This window comes from Rattus norvegicus, chromosome 14, assembly GCF_021556685.1.
Source record: "Rattus norvegicus strain SHRSP/BbbUtx chromosome 14, alternate assembly SHRSP_T2T, whole genome shotgun sequence".
Classification (NCBI taxonomy): Eukaryota; Metazoa; Chordata; class Mammalia; order Rodentia; family Muridae; genus Rattus; species Rattus norvegicus.
In genome coordinates, this window is record NC_141547.1 from 76,356,584 (window position 1) to 76,376,216 (window position 19,633).

A 19,633-nucleotide genomic window follows, 5' to 3' on the forward strand; every position below is an offset into this window, starting at 1 on the left:
GGAAAATGTATTTCCTATTCCAAACTAGAGATTTGGCTGTTGTTAGAGGAAAATGAAAAGTCAGGTATTGTTAAAAAAAAAAACCCTGACCTTCTTCCTCAGTCTACCCTATTCTGGGGCATTTGATCTTAGATTACAAAGTGCATGTGAATCACTAGAAGGTTTTGTCTTATATACAAAGGCTCTAAAGTTGAAATGTTGATTCTCATTACTGTTCTGGGGTGTGCTGCAATGTGTATTTTTAACAAGTGACCTGCTTAGTCTGGAGTTGTCAATATGACTTACAGGGAGACTAGTCAAACCTGAATTGACCAGAAAATAGAGTCTAAAACATTATGGCTGGATACTTGGTTAACAACAAGGTCCTAGGAAGGCTAGACTGAGGAAAAAATGGGTCACTACTAAAAGATGACCCTGAACTGTCTGTTTTGTATCTTACCTGAATAATTGCACTGCTTCACAATCTTATGGTGTCATCCCTCTAGGTCTTGATAGTCACTATGTCCCAAAGAGTCCTCCTAGAGGATGGAAGGACAACAGCTCAAATCTCTCAATGCCAAACTTATAGATTGCAATGCTTCTAAAAGTAACTTTCATATCGCTTTCACATGGGCTGTGGGTCCTGCTCTGGGTTGTGTCACAGTACTAGCTGGGTACTCTGTGGTGGTTGCTCAATGGTCCAGCTATGGACATTGAAGTAGGAATGAATTAGATACAACACAAAGCCCAGTCAGACAATGACTATAGTCAGAGCTATGTCTATTTACACAGAAGGCCAAGACCAATGCAATGCAAAGACAAAAGGGCTCATGTACCCTAAATGATGCAGACTCTCTTACTCTATCTACTGTCTTCTTTTACCTTTCTGTCCTGTAATGATTGATCTTCATTGTGAACTTGACTGAATTTAGAGTCACATAGGATGACACACAGATCTCTGGGAATGTCTACAGAGCTGTCTCTGAAGAGGTTTAACTAAGGAAATAACACCTACCCTGAATGTGGACAACAGCATCCCATAAGCTGGAGAAGGTTGAATAAAAAGGAGAAAGACTGCTGGCATCCCCTATTTTCTACTTCCTGATCTGCACAGATGTGAAAATTTTCCCATCACCACAGCTTCAAGTACCTCATTCCTTCATTCCATCCCTGTCATGTTGGACTGTGTTCTCTCACCTGAGAGCCAAGATAAATCATTCATTCCTTACATTGCTTCTTGTGGGGTGTTTGGTCACAGTGTCAAGAGAAACAACTCATCTACCAACTTCACCTCTTTACACAAAAGGGACTGGAGAGTTCTATGACTTGAAAGCTGATCTGACTAGGCTGAGGGGAAAGAAAGTCCTGAAGGTGTGGTGAAGAGAAGAAGGCTTTATTCTGCTTCTCAACTCTTGCTTCAGTCACCAGCAAGACCCAAAGGCCATTCCAAGCTAAGACTAGATTGTAGAGAAACAGACATAGGGAAGCCACTGAGTTTGGCATGGAAAATAATGTAGAGTAGATGAGGGTCTAGCTCAGTTATGACTGAGTTCAACTCCGCCCCATGCCCTATCTGAGTTTATGATTCAAGAACCTGTGTATCCAAGCTCCTAAAAACATAAAAGTTAAAAAACAAAACAAACAGAGCAGAACACATAATAATTACCAAGAAAATGCAGTATCTAGCTCTAGGAGGCTGAGAATGATTGCAATATTCAGAAGGGAAGAAGACACATATAGCCTAGATGATGAAGACATTTTGCAGAATGTGTCCATATCTGAGTACTTTAAGGTTGTGGGTTGAGACTTCTTGTTGTTGGTAGTGGTGGTGGTGTTGGTGGTGGTGCTGTTGCTGCTGCTGTTGTTGTTGTTGTCGTTTTGTGTGTGAAATCTTCATAATAAACCTCATTTGTATAGCACAGCAAAAGAGAGAAAGACAGAGAAAGAGAGAGACAGAGAGACAGAGACAGAGAGATATTTCCAAATGGTATTTCAAAGTGGCAAATCTATCAGTCTGGGTTCATTTGTTATGCCTCCTAAATGGGTACCACCGACCAGGTGGTTTTCACCAAAAGAAATGTATTCCAGAGGCAGGAGTCTAAAGAGAAGATGTTGTCAAGGCCACAGCATTCCCAAACTATCCAAGAGGAGATATTTCCTGGCCTCATCCATCATTCAATGGCTAAGGAGATGCTTGTGACTGCGTATACCCAATCTCTCTCTCCATGTTCACAGCCTTATTTGACTTGGATAGCTCTGTGTCTCTCCTCACTTTAGAAGTCAAATTGTCCAAGAACCATTTCATCGCCTCATCTTCTCTTTATGATATCTACAAAGACTCTTGTTTTTGAAAGATCATATCTAACACAATTGGCCTTAGGTCTTCAACACATCCCTTTGGAAGACACAATTTAATGCATAACAAGCTCCAAAGCCAAAGTGCCACTGGCAAATCCAGGCTTTAATTATTCTCAATTCTTGTTGCTCTGTCTTTTCTCTCATCAACACCAACAGAATCATTATCAAGCTGTTTTTACACATTCTCATCCTTTTTGCTCCCATTGTTAGAATGTGCTAGACTAAAGCACAGCCAAATAAAACAGCAGTCTTGAAAGCCCAATAGCTCGCCCCCCACCCTCACCCCCACTCCTATGCAATCAGTGTCCCAGAATTGCTGACACTTTCCAGGTGAAACTGTTACCCATTTCCAACAGTCCTGTACTGGAACCCCTCCCCACCCTCAATCATGTTTAAAGGAAGTATCCTATCCATATTGAGCAATCTCTCAAGACAACAGTTGTACCTTCATCAGAGACCTAGCATCAACCATATGATAGCTTAATATTCAAACTATTTGGCATAAATTGGAAAATCTATTTAACTCTTTCTCTTTCTCCTTTCCATCTGCTAATTTACATGGCTGGCTGGGAAAGTGATCAGAACAGATTGTGAGCAGCACAGAGAGAGCCCCAGCCTGGCCAAGCTTGTGTCATTCTGTATTAATTTTTTCCCCTGAGCACAAGATATGTGCCTAGGGATGATCTACAGGGCATATTTGTATAGAAACAATACCCCAGTCTTCTTGGAGCACTTTAGTCAAGAATATTTCCTGTTCTCTCTTTAAAATATCTAGAATTCACTCTCTATAATAAACAAACAAACAAACAAATCTTTCTTTAAGACCCAAGTTCCCCTTTGTGCACTATCTGATTAATTATTTGTAGGATTTTTATTTTAATTTTTATTTTTGTAACTTCCATAAATATTGTGTTTCATTTCTTTTTCAAACATTTTGTTTTATGAATTATGAGTCATCTTGCTCTCCTTTTTCTATCCCATCCCCCTCCCGCTTCTTACTCTACTAGCTCCAGCAGGCTTCTTTCCAGCTTCATGTCGCATGAGCTCAACTTCCCTTCCTCCATCCTCAAACAACCTTTCCCCATCATAATCCCTTTTCCAGTTTCATGATCTATATTCATACTAAAACACACATGTACATGCACACACACAGAGAGAGATTCATGGCTTCCTGGAACTCATTAGATCCTTGGCAAGCAGTCTGGTGGAATAGAGGAGCTCCAGCTACACTAAGAGACTGTCTCAAAAAAAACTAAAGTGAAGAACAATCCAGAAAGACGGTCAACATTAACCTCTGGCTTCCACATACATATATGCACTTGTATATACAACATATACATACATAGATACATAGATACATACATACATACATACATACATACATACATACATACATACACAGAGAGAGAGAGAGAACTAGATTCCACATATGAAAGAAAACATTGAATATTTGCCTCTCTGGGTCAGATTACCTTGCTTAATATAATACTTTGCAGGTTCATCCATTCTCCTACAAAATTTAGAATTTAATTCCTCTTTATAGCTGAATAAAGTTATATTGTGTATACATATCATATTTTTATCATTCAATCATCTGTTGATGGACATTGTCTTAGGATTTTATTGCTGTGAAGAGACATCATGACTAAGGCAGCTCTTATAAAGGCAAATATTTAATTAGAGCTGGCTTACAGTTTCAGAGGTTTGATCCATTATTATTATAGCAGGAATCATGACAGCCTACAGGCAGACATGATGCTGGAGGACCCAATAGTTCTATATCTTCTTCCAGAGGCAGCCAGGAGGAGGCTATTCCACACTGGGCAAAGCTTGAACACGGGAAAACTCAAAGCCCACCCCTAGAGTGATGCATTCCCTCCATCAAGGCCACACCTACTCCAAAAAGGCCACACATCCTAATAGTGCCATTCCTTGTGGACCAAGCATTCAAACACATGGGGGCCAAGCCTATTTGAACCACCACATTCCAGTCTCCCAGTCTCCACAAGCTTGTAACCATAATATAATGCAAAATGCATTTAGTTTGACTTCAAAAGTCCCCAGAGTCTATGACCACCTTGACAATGTTTAAAAGTCCAAAGTTCAAAGTCTCATCTAAGATTCATGCAATCTCTTAACTGTAGCCCCCTACAGAATAAAAATAAAAAACAGGTCACCTACTTTCAACATCACAAGATATATATTACCACTCCAAAACATCATAGTGAGGAAATCCTGAACCAAAGCAAGAACAAAATCAGCTGGGAAAACTCAAAACTCTGTTTCTTCACTTCATATCCAACTCCTTTCTGTTCCAAGGGAACTTCGACTTCACAGCTTCTTGTTCCAATGACTGGGATCAACACATTAACTTCTGGGCTCCTCCTAAGTTCTTGAGTCACTTCTCCAGCTCTGCCCTCTGTAGCATTCTAGGTTGTGGCTGACTCCACTCCATGTTCTTGCTGTTCTTGGTGATCACCCCAATATGCTGGTGTCCCCAATATGCTGGTGTCTTCTCCTGAAACTAGGTTTCACCAATACCCTCTCATAGACTCTGTTCATGATGCCAAGCCTCAACTTCTTTGCATGACCCCTTCAGTCCTGGGCAGCACCATCCCCAGTGTCCTTTCCTGATCTCTCACAGTGCTAAACCGCAGCTGTTCTCCATGACTCCTTCATGCCTTCAAAACCAGTACCACCTGGATGATTCTTAGACATTACCAAGTCCAGATGCCAGCACAATGCTTCTTTGTGCTCTCAGAAAACACTTTCCAGATGATTTTGCCTCAATGATGCTGGTCTCATCTTAAATCACCATTAATTTCTTAGCTCCAGCTAACCAGCATCAATTGTCCTTGTAACCCCTTATATCCTTGACTCTAAAGCCAGAGCCACATAGTCAAAGCTGGGGCTGGAATATGGATCTTTTGTTCTAGTATATCTTCACCAACTTTCTGCTTTCAGTGATTTCCTTTACTGCCTAATCTTAGCTGTCCTGAAACTTGGTCTGTAGACTAACCTTTAACTCAGATATCTGCATGCCTCTGTGTCTTGAGTGCTGGGATTAAAGGCATGTTACCCCCATGCCTAGACCTAAACTTTTTTTTCTTTTTTTCGGAGCTGGGGACCGAACCCAGGGCCTTGCGCTTGCTAGGCAAGCGCTCTACCACTGAGCTAAATCCCCAACCCCGACCTAAACTTTTTTAACTCCTTTATAAGTTCTACATTGTAGATCATTCCAAATATAGGATGGGAATAGCCATCAAAATCCATCCCTTGTCAATTTGATATACAATAATATCTCCTTATGCCCAAATGAAAACATTAACCAGGTCATAGTAACGTCTAACATGGTATAACTATCTCTCTTACAACTGCCACTGCATAAACAATAAGCTTAGCTGGTTGGGATCTTGCCCCAAGGCCACCACCCTCTTAGTCCCATTTAATGTCCTTATAGAGTGTATTTAGCTCCATTCCACTTACTGGTGCCCCTTAAATTCCTGAAGAACACATTTTGTATTTTTCCTATATAAGCTTGCTAGGCTTGATCTAAATGCTCTTCATAAGAGTAAACCACAGAGCAGGCTATGCTAGGCTTTGTCTGAGTTTTTTTTTTTTTTTTTTTTTGTCAATGTAATTACTCCAAATCTCTTCAGGCAGACCCTTCAGACAAGAGCAAAAAGCAACCACACTCTTCACCAAAATATCACAAGAATGAATTCTAGGCAACATACCAAAATTCTTCTCTGAAACCTCTTGAGCCAAGCGCCAAACAGTTCAAATCACCCTCCCAAAACTCTATTCTATGTTCTTGCTAGGATGGCCAATTAAGCCATGATTAAAACATTCCATTGCTTTACTAATTCAAAGGCCCCAAATCAATGTTCCTCCAAATAAAAGCACTGTCAGGTCTATCATAGCATACCCCAGTCCCTGACATCATTTTATCTTAGTTAGGTTTTATTGCTGTAATAAAATATCATGACCAAAGAGCAAGTTGAGGAAAAAGGAATCTATTGGGCTTACACTCCCAGATTACAATCCATCATTGGAAGAAATCAGGACAGGGACTCAAGCAGGGCTGAAACTTGGAGGCCAGAGCTGATTCAGAGGCCATAGAAGGTTATGCTTACTGGTTTGCTCCCCACAGCTTGCTCAGGCTTCTTTCTTAAAGAATCCAGGACCACCACCCTGGGGATGGCACCACCCACCATGAGCTGGGCCCTCCCCCATTGATCACTAATTCAGAAAATGCCTTATAGCTGGATCTCATGGAGGTATTTCTCAACCGAGGCTCTTTCCTCTCTGATGACTCTAACTTGTGTCAAGTTAACACAAACCCAGTCAGAGCAACTGGGCTGCCAGTGCAAAGTACAACTTTGGCCATCTCTACACAGACATCTAGGGCTAATTACACTTCCTGGCTGTGAAGTATAGTGAAGAAATAGACATAGATGTGCAAATACATTTGTCTCTTTCACAATGATCCCTGAACCTTGGTGGGAAGGCATACAATATGCATGCCCCATTTAGAGCTAAGAGCATCGCAGCCCCTTATTATGTAAATGTTGACTAGCTGTGGAACTCTGTATTAATCACCATCTACTGCTAAGTAAGCATCTCGGTGAGAGTTGAGAGATAAGAACATAGGGGACGGTTTAATACTATGCCAAGTTAGCAGAATAACAGTATTGGGTTCTCGCCTAGGGTCTATGACTTACTCAGTCACAAGTTTTTGACTCAAATACAATAGCAGACGTGAGAGGAGCAACCTTAATAAAGAAGTCAGTCACTTCCATAACACCTGTACCACTGGTCTAACAGTAGCTATATCTTGCCAAGTCGGTCATGACTGTAGCTCACAGGAATCACAACTGGGTAAGACTACAGAATACATTTTCCCCAGTAGTACTACTAGATCTTTTCAGCATTATGAAAGCTAACCTGTAGGGATGAAGCTTATAGATCAGTATGAGCTTGGTTTCTCCATGTCCTGACTCAAGTATGTCATCAAGTGTTGCCGTTAGCAGTAGGACTTACCATCAAGTTCAAGAAGGTAACCAAGAGCAGTAACCATCATCTGGACTTCCTGGGAGCAGGGGTGATATGGAACCTTACTGGACAATGCCAGCTTGGAAAGTGTTATCCACACCTGCCACTGGGACTTGCTCACGGTTTTTTTTTTTTTTTCATTTTATTGTTAGTGCCTGCATGTAGGTGTGAGAATCATGTGAGTCTGGGTGTCCACAGAGGCCAGAAGCATCAGATCCTATGAAATTGAACTTATAGACAGCTATAAAATAGTATGTGGGTGCTGGAAACTGAAGCCAGGTCCTCTGCAAAAAAGCAGCAGGTATCCTTCCCTGCTAACCCATTTCTTCAGCCCCAGCCACTTGACTTTTTAGTTTAAATGTCCACACTAATTTTACAATGGCTGCACTGACATGCACAGAAGATCATTAGCTAAGGAGCCATGTTTCTACAGACTCCTAAGAGACCCCAGAACTAGAGAGTGTTTACCTTACATGGTATCCATGTCAGAACTGGAGATTTAGGATCAGGTCTCAGCCCATCTGCTGGCTAGAATTCAGTGCTGATGCTTTCCTTCACAATATTTTTGCTTCCTCTGTTAGTCAAAGACCAAAAAGGCAAAGGCTGGGCAAGTGTTCTGAAGGCTGGAGATGAGAGCCCATCCTTGCTCAGTGTTCCACTAGCTCCAGGGTCCAGATGAGATTCTTTAATGAGTGTCTTTGAATCTCAAAAGTTATACTGAGGGTGGAGGTATACAATAGCCTAAAATGCAAATGAAACAAAGCATGGTGTAGGCAAGAGCTTTGAAAATGTTACTGTTCTATTCAACCAGCTGCTAATGCTCCTGGACGCCTTAAAGACAGGAAAGTACCTGAGATTTCCTTCTCCTTTATAAAGAAGGAGGGATGGGAAGGAGAGAGAGAGAGAGAGAGAGAGAGAGAGAGAGAGAGAATGAGGGAGAGAGTTGGGCAGTCCTGTATCTCCATAACACTACAGATTCAGGTCCATCAAGAGTATTACCTCAGCCTCCTTCCTCTCCTTCTCTATTCTGAGACTGTCTCCATCCCACCCACAGGCTGTTCACCATGAGTGCTAACCCTAAGAGCCTATCATGGGATTCCTCATCAATAGTCCGTGCTATTTTTCTTTTTCTTAATCCAACTCTTCCTTCAAGACCTGAATTTAGCCAATGTGAGGACAGATGGTGTGGGGCCCTTTGCCCTGCCAATTTAGCAAACTTGGCAAGAACTGGGTCCTTGTGTGCAGGGGTGGGGGGAGTGATTTTGCTTGCATAGTTTAAAAATATTACAGTGTTTTTAACCTCAGGGAAAAATGTTTGGCAAACAACCCATAGCAATTTTTTTTCTTGTAGATGATGTCACATCCCCAGCCAGATTTGTCTAAACAAGGCTCTGCTCAAGAAAAATGGCTAGCTCTGAGTGCTGTTACCATGTGGCATTAAGAGGCATGCCAAGAAGAGGTTTGGGTTAAGACGCTTGGGTCTGGCCTCTGTCTTAGCTCTTCTCCTGTACACTTTGAGGTCATTTACCTCGCTAAAGCTCTATAGTATCATGAATAGAAAGCAACAAGTTTTAAGCTATAATCAGTTCAGTTCAGCAACTACTGAGTGGTTTATTGTAATGGCATCTGGGGTGGTAAGACAGCCACCAACCAGGATTTTGTAATCAGCCATGCTTAAACTCAAGTCGGGGATCTTTCCTGGTGTTCCCTTGTCTCAGCAGTCTCTTCCTTCTAGAGTAATCTGATTGGCTTCTTTTCTGCACCCAGATCTAACTCTGTTAACATGCTCCCTCCGCACAGATTCAAGCTCAAGTCATCTTAGGTAGATTCCCCTAGTGCCCAGCTCCTGACCAACCTCTTGTTTTATCCTGTTTCATTCTGTCATGGCACTGTGCGGTCACCTATTTTGTGTTTGTGTGCCACTGGCATTTCACAAGGCTAAGCCATGACCTATTCCATGCTGTGTAGCAGGACAAGAGTGCCAATAGCCTCCAGTCCTCACAATGGGGACCTTGGAGGTAAATGAATCAATCACTCATATTGGAAGACTTGTAACATTTGAATCTGCTTCTTCAAACGTGTAGCAGAAATAACAGTGGTTTCGGTCTAGACATACTGTTTTATTATAGCACGAATCAATGAGAAGTGCCAAGAACAATTATTGACTCAACTGAAGTGTTGACACTTAACCCATGAGACCTTTCTGGAGAAGCTTGCTATAAGTTCAATAGTGGACTTGTGAACATGGTGTGAGGCAAAGATTTTAGTGGAGTTCTTTGCCTGCCCTTGCCTATCACCTTTTCCCCTGGCAGCTGCAAAGGACTTAAACATGGGTGTAATACAGCCATTCTAGAAAACATATGTCAGAAATCGCATTGTGCTCTGAACTGTCCCACACAGGGCCTGCAAAGTCTTGGAATGAGCATTCATATTCCATGTAAAGGTTCTTCCGTTTTGTGGGATGCCAGGCCAAGGCAACTTGAGATGCATACGGATACACAGTGTCCTCCAAGAGATCAGGCTTATTCAAATCTGAGCTTTTCTCCTGGTAACTATTTAACCTTTGCTTTAAAAAAAAAGTATCCAGTAGTGTCTCAGAACCAGCTAAAATTGAGCCTGTCTGAAATCCAGCAGAGGAGGACACTTAAGCTTAAATTCAAGCCTAAATGCTCCAATTGGAAGATACTACTGTGATATGAAAAAGAGCAGTTAATTGTGGTGGGCTGAGGGGTCACAAGGTGCATCCTGGGACCACAAGATAGAAGATAACAGGAGAATACAATTAGAGAAAGCCAAGTCCCTCTCTGCCCTTGTGCCCAGTGTCCAGCTGCCTGAGGCAGCAGGAATGAGCAGATGCTAAACTGTAAGAAACCAGGAAAACGAATGCTAATTAACCCAGGTTCCACGCAGGATTTCTCTTGCAATCTTTAAGTGGATTTTGATCCTCTGAGGAGATGGTACTTAGAAAAAGGCAAACTTTTCCAATAAACACCACACCTCTACCCCCACAATGTAGAAAATTGACTCATGTCTGTGGGATATGAGTACACGTAAGCTGCACAGTGCAAATGCAGCTCTTGACAGCAGCCTGAGACCGGCTGTCTGACAGGAACCTGGACTTGGCAAGCAGCACCAGCTGCAAGCAGTAAACTGAATGACAAGAGGTGTCAGGGTGTTTACCCAGAACAATCCATTTCTTTTAGCACTTAAACTCTTCTTATTCCCAAAAGAAGGAGATGAAGACAAAGAGGAAGATGGGGAGAAAGAGGAGGAGGAAGATGAGGAGGAGGAAGATGAGGGGGAGGAGGAGGAGGAGGAGGAGGAGGAGGAGGAGGAGGAAGAAGAAGAAGAAGAAGAAGAAGAAGAAGAAGAAGAAGAAGAAGAAGAAGAAGAAGAAGAAGAAGAAGAAGAAGAAGTTGTTGTTGTTGTTGTTGTTGTTTGCAAAATTCAAAGTAGAACCAAGTTTACTGGTTGAGTTTTCTGGAGAGTACTTACTCACCAGAAATCCATTTCTAGAAATGCAGGGGCCAGGAAGACATTCTATATCACAGCTCTGGATTTATTCCTCCTTCTTGGAAGTCTATAAAATATTAAAAATTAAAAATAATTTTAAGGCATACATTAAGCTGTAAATTTTAATGGACACTGAGCTCATACTAACAGTTGGAGGGGTGGAAAGCTGTCCTGTTTAGATGGTTGACACACATTTCTAACTACATTTGAAGGTGAGGTTATAGTTTCCTGCCTTGTGGTGCTGAGTTCACAGCCTGTCCTATGAGAAAGAGGAGAGAAAAGTAAGCCTGGTAACTTGCCTGATTTCATTCAATGGGAGGAGATGGGTTAGGCAGAATTTGGGCTAAGCCAATGTAACTCCAAAGGTACCCAGCCTCAACCTTGAGCCTCCCAACAGGCTGAAAGGAAGCCTTTTTTCTCCAAATCCCTGGATCGATGGTCCTATTTGTTAAAGGGTTCCATGCTCTGAGAGAAATTATCAAGAAAGAGAAACTGCAATAAACTCCCTCAGTCATGCAGCAGCACAGAACCGTCCTCTCCCATCCCATGCGTAACTCTGCTCTAGCACACACCTCTCCACATGTATAGCCTATTACTTGTCCATCAGTGAGCTGACTGGTAGTCCCCATCTTTTCATGACTTCAAGAGCCCCAGAGAGAAGGAAAGGTACTGATGTTCAGTGTAAGCCAGGCACAGACCTGGAATCCTCGCAGCCACCTCTTCAGCCATCACAACCATGCCTCCAACTGCATGCTCTCATTCCCAGGCTTCTTGTGAAAAACAAAAGGATTATATATACTCTTTTCAAAGCCAGGCATCCCCTTAGTAATACAGCTGGATACTCAGAACCTGAGTGTTCAAACCCAGCCTCCAGTGAATTTTCCTGAACTACCCTTTGGTGACTCATGGCTCATGAACCGAATAGACCAAGCAGGTGGGGAGGGAGCATGGAGGTCAAGAGGCAAGAACTCTTGCAGAAATTAGCATAAAATCAGCAACAACAAATTGAAGGATGCAGGGAGATTGTCAAGGTGTACAGCATGAGAGACAGCAGCCAAGGGAAATGTGGGCTGTGGTTCTTAGCTAAGTGAGTTACACTGTCCTAGCTGTTCCCAGGCCACCATTTTCCTGTCCCTTCTGCATTCCTGTAGCTTGTTGCTTTATAGGTTCCTCAGTGAGCTTGGCTACGCTCCTGGCATGCAGATAAACAATTCTTAGGCTTCAGATGCTTTCCCATGCCATCCCTCCATCCCTATCTTCCTTCCTTCTCCCCTCTCTGCATCCCTCCCTCCTTTCTTCCCTTCATTTCTTCTTTCACCCTTCATTTTCCTTCTTTCCCTTCATTTGGTCTAGCAAATCCTCACCCATCATGGAGACCTCAACCTTCCTCATCACCTACCCAAAGGAAGTATTTTCTGAACCCAGAGTAGGGGAATAACAAGCCTATCACACACATGTGAGAACCTCTGTTTTCCTATCTCAGGAGAACTACCATGTTTAGCATTTCTCATTTAATACTTCCGGGGCCTACTATCCCCATGAAGAAACAATATGGTTTTTTTTTTCTGTTTTGCATTTGAGCCTCTACATCTGACCCAGTGCCTGGCAGGTAGTAGGCAGAAAGAGCCAGACATTAATAACAGATGATTGTAGAAGCAGGCCCACCTCGTTGCATTGAATGAAATCGATAGTTCTGTGTTAGTAAAGCTTGTTCATTTTTGACTCCTTAGAAAAGTAAGCTGTGAGAGATAAAGAGCAGGTATGTGTTTAATCCAATTCTATTTCAGCACCGAATAGCGTGTTTGGCAAATAGTAATTGTTCTCTGCTTTTTGAGACAGGATTTCATGGAGTCTAGATTGGCTCAAACACACATTGTAAAAAATGATCTTGAACTTCAGATCCTGCTTCCAATATACCCCCCCAAGGGCTGGAAATATAGTCCTGATAAAAAATATTTAATATATAATGGATGACTTATTTTTCTATTTTAAAAAAGCAATAAGCATCACATGTAACCATATTCCCACCAATCTTTAATTCTTCCTTAATGGGTATTTTATATTGGACTTGACTTTTCAATGTCCTGAGACTAACTGTAAACATGAGCCTTTCCATTATAACTTACTTGTCTACATCTCTCTTTTGAGAAAGTATCTCCAGATTCACTCTGGATGAAACAAACCAGGAGGCTGGCCTTGGTCAATGAGACCTGAACAAACAGAATGAGAACAGAGACTTGAGAAAGGCATGTGTGTATGGCTTCCCCCTTCTTGTACCCAGACTTCATGAAAAGAGCCTTGGACAGTCTGCAGAGGGATGAGGGGCAGTGTAGACTCCCTCGCATGGGTGAAGAACGTCCTTTCAAATTTCTTATTTAGTAATCCTAACACCTTGCATATCAAAATGTGACTGATATGGACAGAAGGTTTTTACAGAGACATGAGTTTAAAATGAGATCATAGTGCAAGTCCTGACCCAGATTGCCTGGCTCCTTTAAGAAGGAGAAATTTGAACAGATGCATAGAGGATGGTGTGTGAAAAGAAAGACAGCCATCTACAAGCTTAGAAGATGACAAATACACATCTCCCCCTCAACAGGCCCAGGAAGAAACCAAAAATGCTTGATCTTGGGCTTCCAGCTTCGAGAGTTGTTTAAGCCAAAACTCTATGTGGGACACTGGTGTGCAAAGCCTAACAGACTTTGACAGGTCTAGACCAAAACAACCAACTGACTAACCTGACTCACCTGCCAGATGAGCCAGGAAACAGACCTTGTATTAAGCCCCCAATGCAGTCAAGGCTCGTTGATAAAGAGAATGAATTGTGTCTATCTCTCTAGGCATCAGTTTTCACAATTACAAAATGAAATAAAGAATATTCTCATCACATTATTGGCAAATTAAATAGGTTGGCACCTAAATCCGCTTAGTGCAATGTTTGGCTCATAATTAACACCCTATAAGAGCTTATTTTAGTGTTTCCCTCATTAAGTCAAAACCAGAGCTATCCCCACCCAAAAGAAATAAACTTTGAATTTATTCTAAATAGAGTAGGAATCTGTTATAAAATTCAACATCAATGAAATCCATTTAAATAACATTAAATCATCTAGGACCACTATAATGGGTACTCCAGAGGACAGCTTAAATAGATTGAGGTTAAGGAAGAAACAGATTGACATATGTTGAGTCTATAATGTTATATGACTTTGCTCATGAATATGAGAATTACCTATGATTACATCATCAATAACACAGCAAGAATAGGAGCCAACCACTTCTCTTCTGTGTCTGCTGAATAATCCCTGAGAAATGCGTGTGTCTTAGGAGTTTAGGGAGGCAATGTAATTACAAGACAGTCCATATGTCCAAGAGGCAAAGCTCACTTTGAGTCACTCGGTAGTCTGCTGTCACATGTTCTGATTCTTGTGAAGGGCTGCACACGAATCTGTATGGCGTGAGGTCAGCTTCGACAGCTTCCACACCTTCAAAGCTAGTACCACAACTCACAAAGAGGAAGTCTGGCCTGCTACGTGGCCAAACTGCCCAGGTCTGTGGCTGCCTTTCTCAGAAAACCAAAACTAACAGGTACATACAAGGCGGTCTCTGCTAAAGGACTCTGCTGAGGGAGGAGAACATGTCAATCCTGACTTACATATTACCCTGAGCTCTCCAGGATGCAACCATGGACTCCCTTTCCAGGATCTAGCTGTCTCAACGCTGAGCCCTTGACTGAACGAAGGCTGGCCAGGTAAACTAAACAGAGCAGCTCTTTCTGAGCATGTGTCTCTTGATCCATACCGTCATAGCGATCGTTAGAAAGAGCTTCACACAGATAAAGAAAAAGGGGTTTGGGAGAGCCTGGACTTCCCATATCCCATCAAATGGGCAAAAAGGAAGCCAGCTTCTTCAGTCAGCTTTGAAGATGCCTTCAATTCTGCTAGGAAAGAACTCCAGATGTCTGCCCATAAAATAATGCAAGATCAAGGCTTTTCAGTCTATTCTTCCTGGCGCTTAAATACCTCCACCCCCAAGCCTATGTTGCTTAAAATCAAGAGACAAAGTCTGCTGCAGTGTTTTTAACCTCCAATGGAGGAGTGCCCCAGAAAGGCAGCCTCAGTAGAAGGAGGTCATTCAAAGAAGCTAACTCCTTTAGCCCTGGGGAAATACGTGTGTATGTATGTATGTATGTATGTATGTATGTATGTATGTATGTATTTTCTAAGTTAATATGGTTTTCTTTTGGCTTTGTTGCAGAAGATGTAGGCTTTAGAATAAGGCAAATGTGCTCCCTTCCCAGGACAGGGGAGCCTGAGTTACATAAAGCAAGGATAAAATGCTCGCCCTCCATTGTTGCCTGAAGGCAACCCCTCCAGGTTTTTCTCAGAAGGCTGTGACAACAAACTTGAGTGAGGGAGAAAAAAAAAATAAGGATTGTCATCAAAGTGGAGACACTGGCTTAGGAAGATAAATATGACTGGAATTTATTGATACTCATTTTATGATTTTTATGAGTGTCACTCTTGTCTAAATTTTAGCACAGCCCCCGTTCTCTCAGTGATGGTGTCCTTCGATTTCCAGGACTCAGGCAAACTACAGGGAATGGTCATTTCAAAGCCCCAGAAGACAATGGTAGTTCTGGCTAATTGGAGGCACACCACAGAAACTTTTAGAAATCCTCCCAGATGCCTCACATAAAATGAACCCTAGAGAGGTATGAAGGAAAAGTGCATTGATTTAACTTGGGCTCCAGCCAGCGATGGTTCTTGCATTAACTCACTTAACCCTCCCACTCGCCTTGAGCCTTAGAGGGATCGTGTTCTCTGGTTCACAGATGGGAGTTTGTGAGGTCCAAGGATCAGGGTCAAAGTTGTTGACACAACAATGAATTCAGTAAACAAAATTCAAACCTAAACTGATTTCACCCAAGTGAGTTTTGCTAAAAGTGAGCAGTGTGCGCTTACAGCTTTGTAGAATATGTCCTTGAGTCCGTTCCCAGGAATCTTCTCTGAGCCCAGATATTTTCATGGTGGCAATTTTGTCCCCCTTCCCCTTCCCTGAGGAGACGGACTCTCAGATGACTCCATGAACAGGGCCATTATAAAGCCAAGAACTATCACTTTCAGTTCCATCTGGTGAGCTCTGGCCTAAAACCCCATTTCTGGTTTGCTTTTATTGAGTCTAGTACTGGCTAGGAAACTGTAGAATTGATGGTGACTGAGTGGGCCATGGTCCTAACTCTGACACTCTGACTCTCGGTATGTTCCTTTATCTCTATTCCTCCATTCCTGCATTCTCTCTCTCTCTCTCTCTCTCTCTCTCTCTCTCTCTCTCTCTCTCTCTCTTTTTCTCCTCTCTGTCTCCCTCTCTCTGTGTGACAGTTGGGGGAAGGGGTGAGCAGACCATGGCATGTGTGAAGCAGTTAAGAAAACAAAGGTGTGCTTTGGTCCTGGCCTTCCAACTTTTGTTTGAAGCTGTGTCTTCATCGTTGCTGCTGTACTTGTTACCTGGCCCAGGAGTTTCAGGGGATCCTCTTGTCTCTGATCTCATCTCACCCTGAAAGTGCTGGGATTATAGTCATTCAGTCACTGCTCCAGGCTTTATGTGAGTTCTGGGAATTTAAACAAAGGCCAATATGCTTCCTCGACTATCACTCTTAGCCACTGAGCCATTTCTCCAGCCCAACTCTTTATAATGGGACAACATCAACAAAGACCGAGATTGATAATTATTTAGTCTTATTAATATTTGTATTAAGCGAAGTACTATAAATACCTGACACTCAGTACATAGTTATAATTACTAGGACACATTCAGTAAACATTTTCTTTTTTCTCTGCCATTCCTTTTTCCTGATCTCAAATCAGATCCAACTCCATTCATAAGCAGTCCACAGCTACCATAAAATTTGTTATTATATCTCAATGTGCAAATATTTCATTGTAATGATCTCATTAAAAATTAGTAATATACCAAAGTTCCACAGCCTGGTATGGAGCCTTTGAGTATCTGGGTCCTCATTTAATAATCTTAACAAATTAACGAAGTATGCGGGGCAAACATTATAACAACAGCAAAAGATATTGAAGCTGAAACTCAGAGGATTTCATTTGATTAAACTGCAAGGTAAAGCGAAGAGCAAGGGCTTTGAGATTCCTCCCTAAACTGAGCATGACGCTAGCATGTGTTAAAATGCCTTTGGGTAAGTGGATTAACCTCTTTGATCTTCACTTACATGCTTTTGGCATTTAGTCATTTTGACACTTGGTCGGTAGCTATGAGGTTGACAGCAAACTTAGTCACTGGGTCTGACAAAGAAGAGACTGACAAAGAGACCCAGCAAGTGTATCAACAGCAGCCATGTTGTACCACGCTCAAGTTCAAAGACAGGACATCAGAATGCGAGCTGGAAGCATCCTGCTCAGAATCTTGCTACATACACGAACCGGTCAGCATCCCTCACCACGTCAACTGCTAAGCTCTATCAAGGGCAGAGGTCTTCTGGGTTCACTCAGTCATGTCTACCATCCTAGCAAGAGAGTAAGGGACTAAGTTAGTTACTGAACAGAAAGAAGATGTAGCCCAGGCTGGTTTCCAATATACAAGATAGCTAAGAATGACTTTGAATGTCTGACCTTCTGGCCTCTAGTTAAGTACTGGGATCATGCCAGAGCCACACACTAGGTTTATGTGGTACTAGGGATCAAACCCTGGAACTGCCTCATACTGGGCCAGTACTCTCCCCATTGACTAAATTCCAGCCCTGTTCCGGTTAATTTAATCATGTCTTCCAAATACCATCAATTTAGATGGTCATATGAGAGGATGTTGAACGTCAGACAATGTCCCTGGTCCTTAGAATTTATTGGGTGTACTTACCTTACTTCATTCAAGAAAACACCAAGGGCCTAGGCTAGTCTATGTACTGTCCATTTCACACATGCATCAGCAATTACACGCAGGTGAACCCAAGTCATACTCACCCATAACTTAGCCACCCCTTCTTATTTTTAATTAAAAACGGACAAAATACAGTTGCAAATATTTATGTAGTAAAAGGAAACACTGTGATTCACAAACACAATATGGATGGGCTGGAGAGGTGGCTTAGTTGGGCTGCATACGCATGAGAAACAGATCTCCAGCACCTATCTAACAGCTGGATACATGCCAGATGTGGCAGAGCATATATACGATCTCAGTGCTAGAGAAGCAGAGACAAAGGATCCTTGAGGATTGTTAGCTGCTAATCTACCCAAATTCATGAACTCCTGAGTCAGTGGAATACCTTATCTTAAAAAAAAAACCAAGTGAAGAACAATTGAGGAAGACATATAAAGTCAGCCTCTAACATCTGCACACATATACATACTCTCACACACATACACATGCACAAACATACATGTAGACACACTTACACGCACATGTACACACATACATGTACACAGATATACACACATACACACATGTACACATATACACACATGTACACACATACACACATACAAGCATATACATGCACACACATACACACATACAAGCATATACATGCACACACACACACACACACACACACACACACAGAGGTGGGAGGAAAACACTTGAAATAAAACAATGTAGAATAGCTAACTCCTCCCCCCACAGTCCTTGCTTTTTGTGGTAATGACAAGTAAAGTTCTCTCTGTTGGTGACTGTAAAAGACACAACACATTATTTATCATAACCACGGTGCTATGTATGCATCTCCAAGGAAAAGACCTTTCTCTCCCCATCTATTGAGGTGGTGTGTCCTTATTAGCACCTTCTGTCAAACTAAACAATAGCTTTTAGAATTCCCAGATACAGGGTCTAAGCGCATGTTCAGTGGATCAAGGTGCTTAACACCAAACCTGAACACCTGAGTTTGATCCAAACCAACTCTCAAAAGTGGTAGATATGTACACACATACTATCACACACACACACACACACACACACACACACACACACACAACTTTTTTAATCATAAAGAACTCTTAGATGTAAGCCATTATATTTGCAAACTATATATGTTAAATATTATTGCTAATGATCATCAGAATTTTGTTTCCCAAATACCTGAACCCAAGAAATGACATTCTCCTGCGTTTGATGTCCTCTGAGCTGAGCTCTGCATTTCACTACCGCTTGCTTGAGATTGGTCTATGTTCTCTGAGGAGTTTAGAGGCTAGCTCCTAGCCATGGCCATCTCTGAGAGGGTGTACGATCATGAACATCCTAGCGACTGGCATCTCTTCATCAGCTCGAAAAGCCCACTTCTTCCAGAACATTCAGTGCTAATGGAGCTTAAGCCAGCATTCTGCTCGAGCACTGGTGTTTGTGTGGCCACCTGTGATGTTCGCATATGCTGAGTTGTAGTTTCAGACCATTAGTGTGTTTCTTCCCAATAGCCATCCTTACAGGAAACCGTGTTACTGCTCAGGGGTCACTAGGTGGGCACAGCATCAAAACTGCCATTGCAAGAAAGGGTTTGCTGAGCCACTGATGGAATGATGCCCTGACCGGCACTGGGAGCCATCTGTCCCAGTAGGATTAGCAGATGCTTAGAGACCACAGGTGTTAAAGGTCCCCCTCCCTTGTAAACAGGGCTTGGAGCTCCTGATGAACTCCATCTCTGAGTACTCCTGCAGAATGCTCTGCTCTCCCTCCCACAGCTGACTCTGTTTCTGTCTCCATCCCTACTCCACTA

The 19,633-nt window shown here is 42.3% G+C and overlaps 2 protein-coding genes across 5 annotated transcripts in view; one reads left to right on the forward strand and one right to left on the reverse strand.

Moving 5' to 3' along the window:
- The window catches only part of LOC120096631 (uncharacterized), a 102,268-nt gene extending 91,296 nt beyond the window's left edge, over positions 1-10,972 (reverse strand). The window contains exons 1-3 of one of the 2 annotated variants that reach the window (XM_087584565.1): positions 10,892-10,972; positions 7,861-8,133; positions 440-518 (exon numbers count right to left, since the gene is read on the reverse strand). The gene's annotated coding sequence lies outside the window, so the exon portion shown is untranslated. Of the gene's footprint in view, positions 1-439; positions 519-7,860; positions 8,236-10,891 lie in introns of those variants that run through there. The other variant, XR_015637089.1, reaches the window with a different exon arrangement.
- A 3,339-nt stretch (positions 10,973-14,311) lies between these two features.
- Clnk (cytokine-dependent hematopoietic cell linker) overlaps positions 14,312-19,633 on the forward strand; it is a 181,587-nt gene continuing 176,265 nt past the window's right edge. For 2 of the 3 annotated variants that reach the window (XM_087584568.1, XM_087584569.1), the window contains exon 1: positions 14,365-14,656. The gene's annotated coding sequence lies outside the window, so the exon portion shown is untranslated. Of the gene's footprint in view, positions 14,657-19,633 lie in introns of all 3 variants that reach the window. The other variant, XR_015637096.1, reaches the window with a different exon arrangement.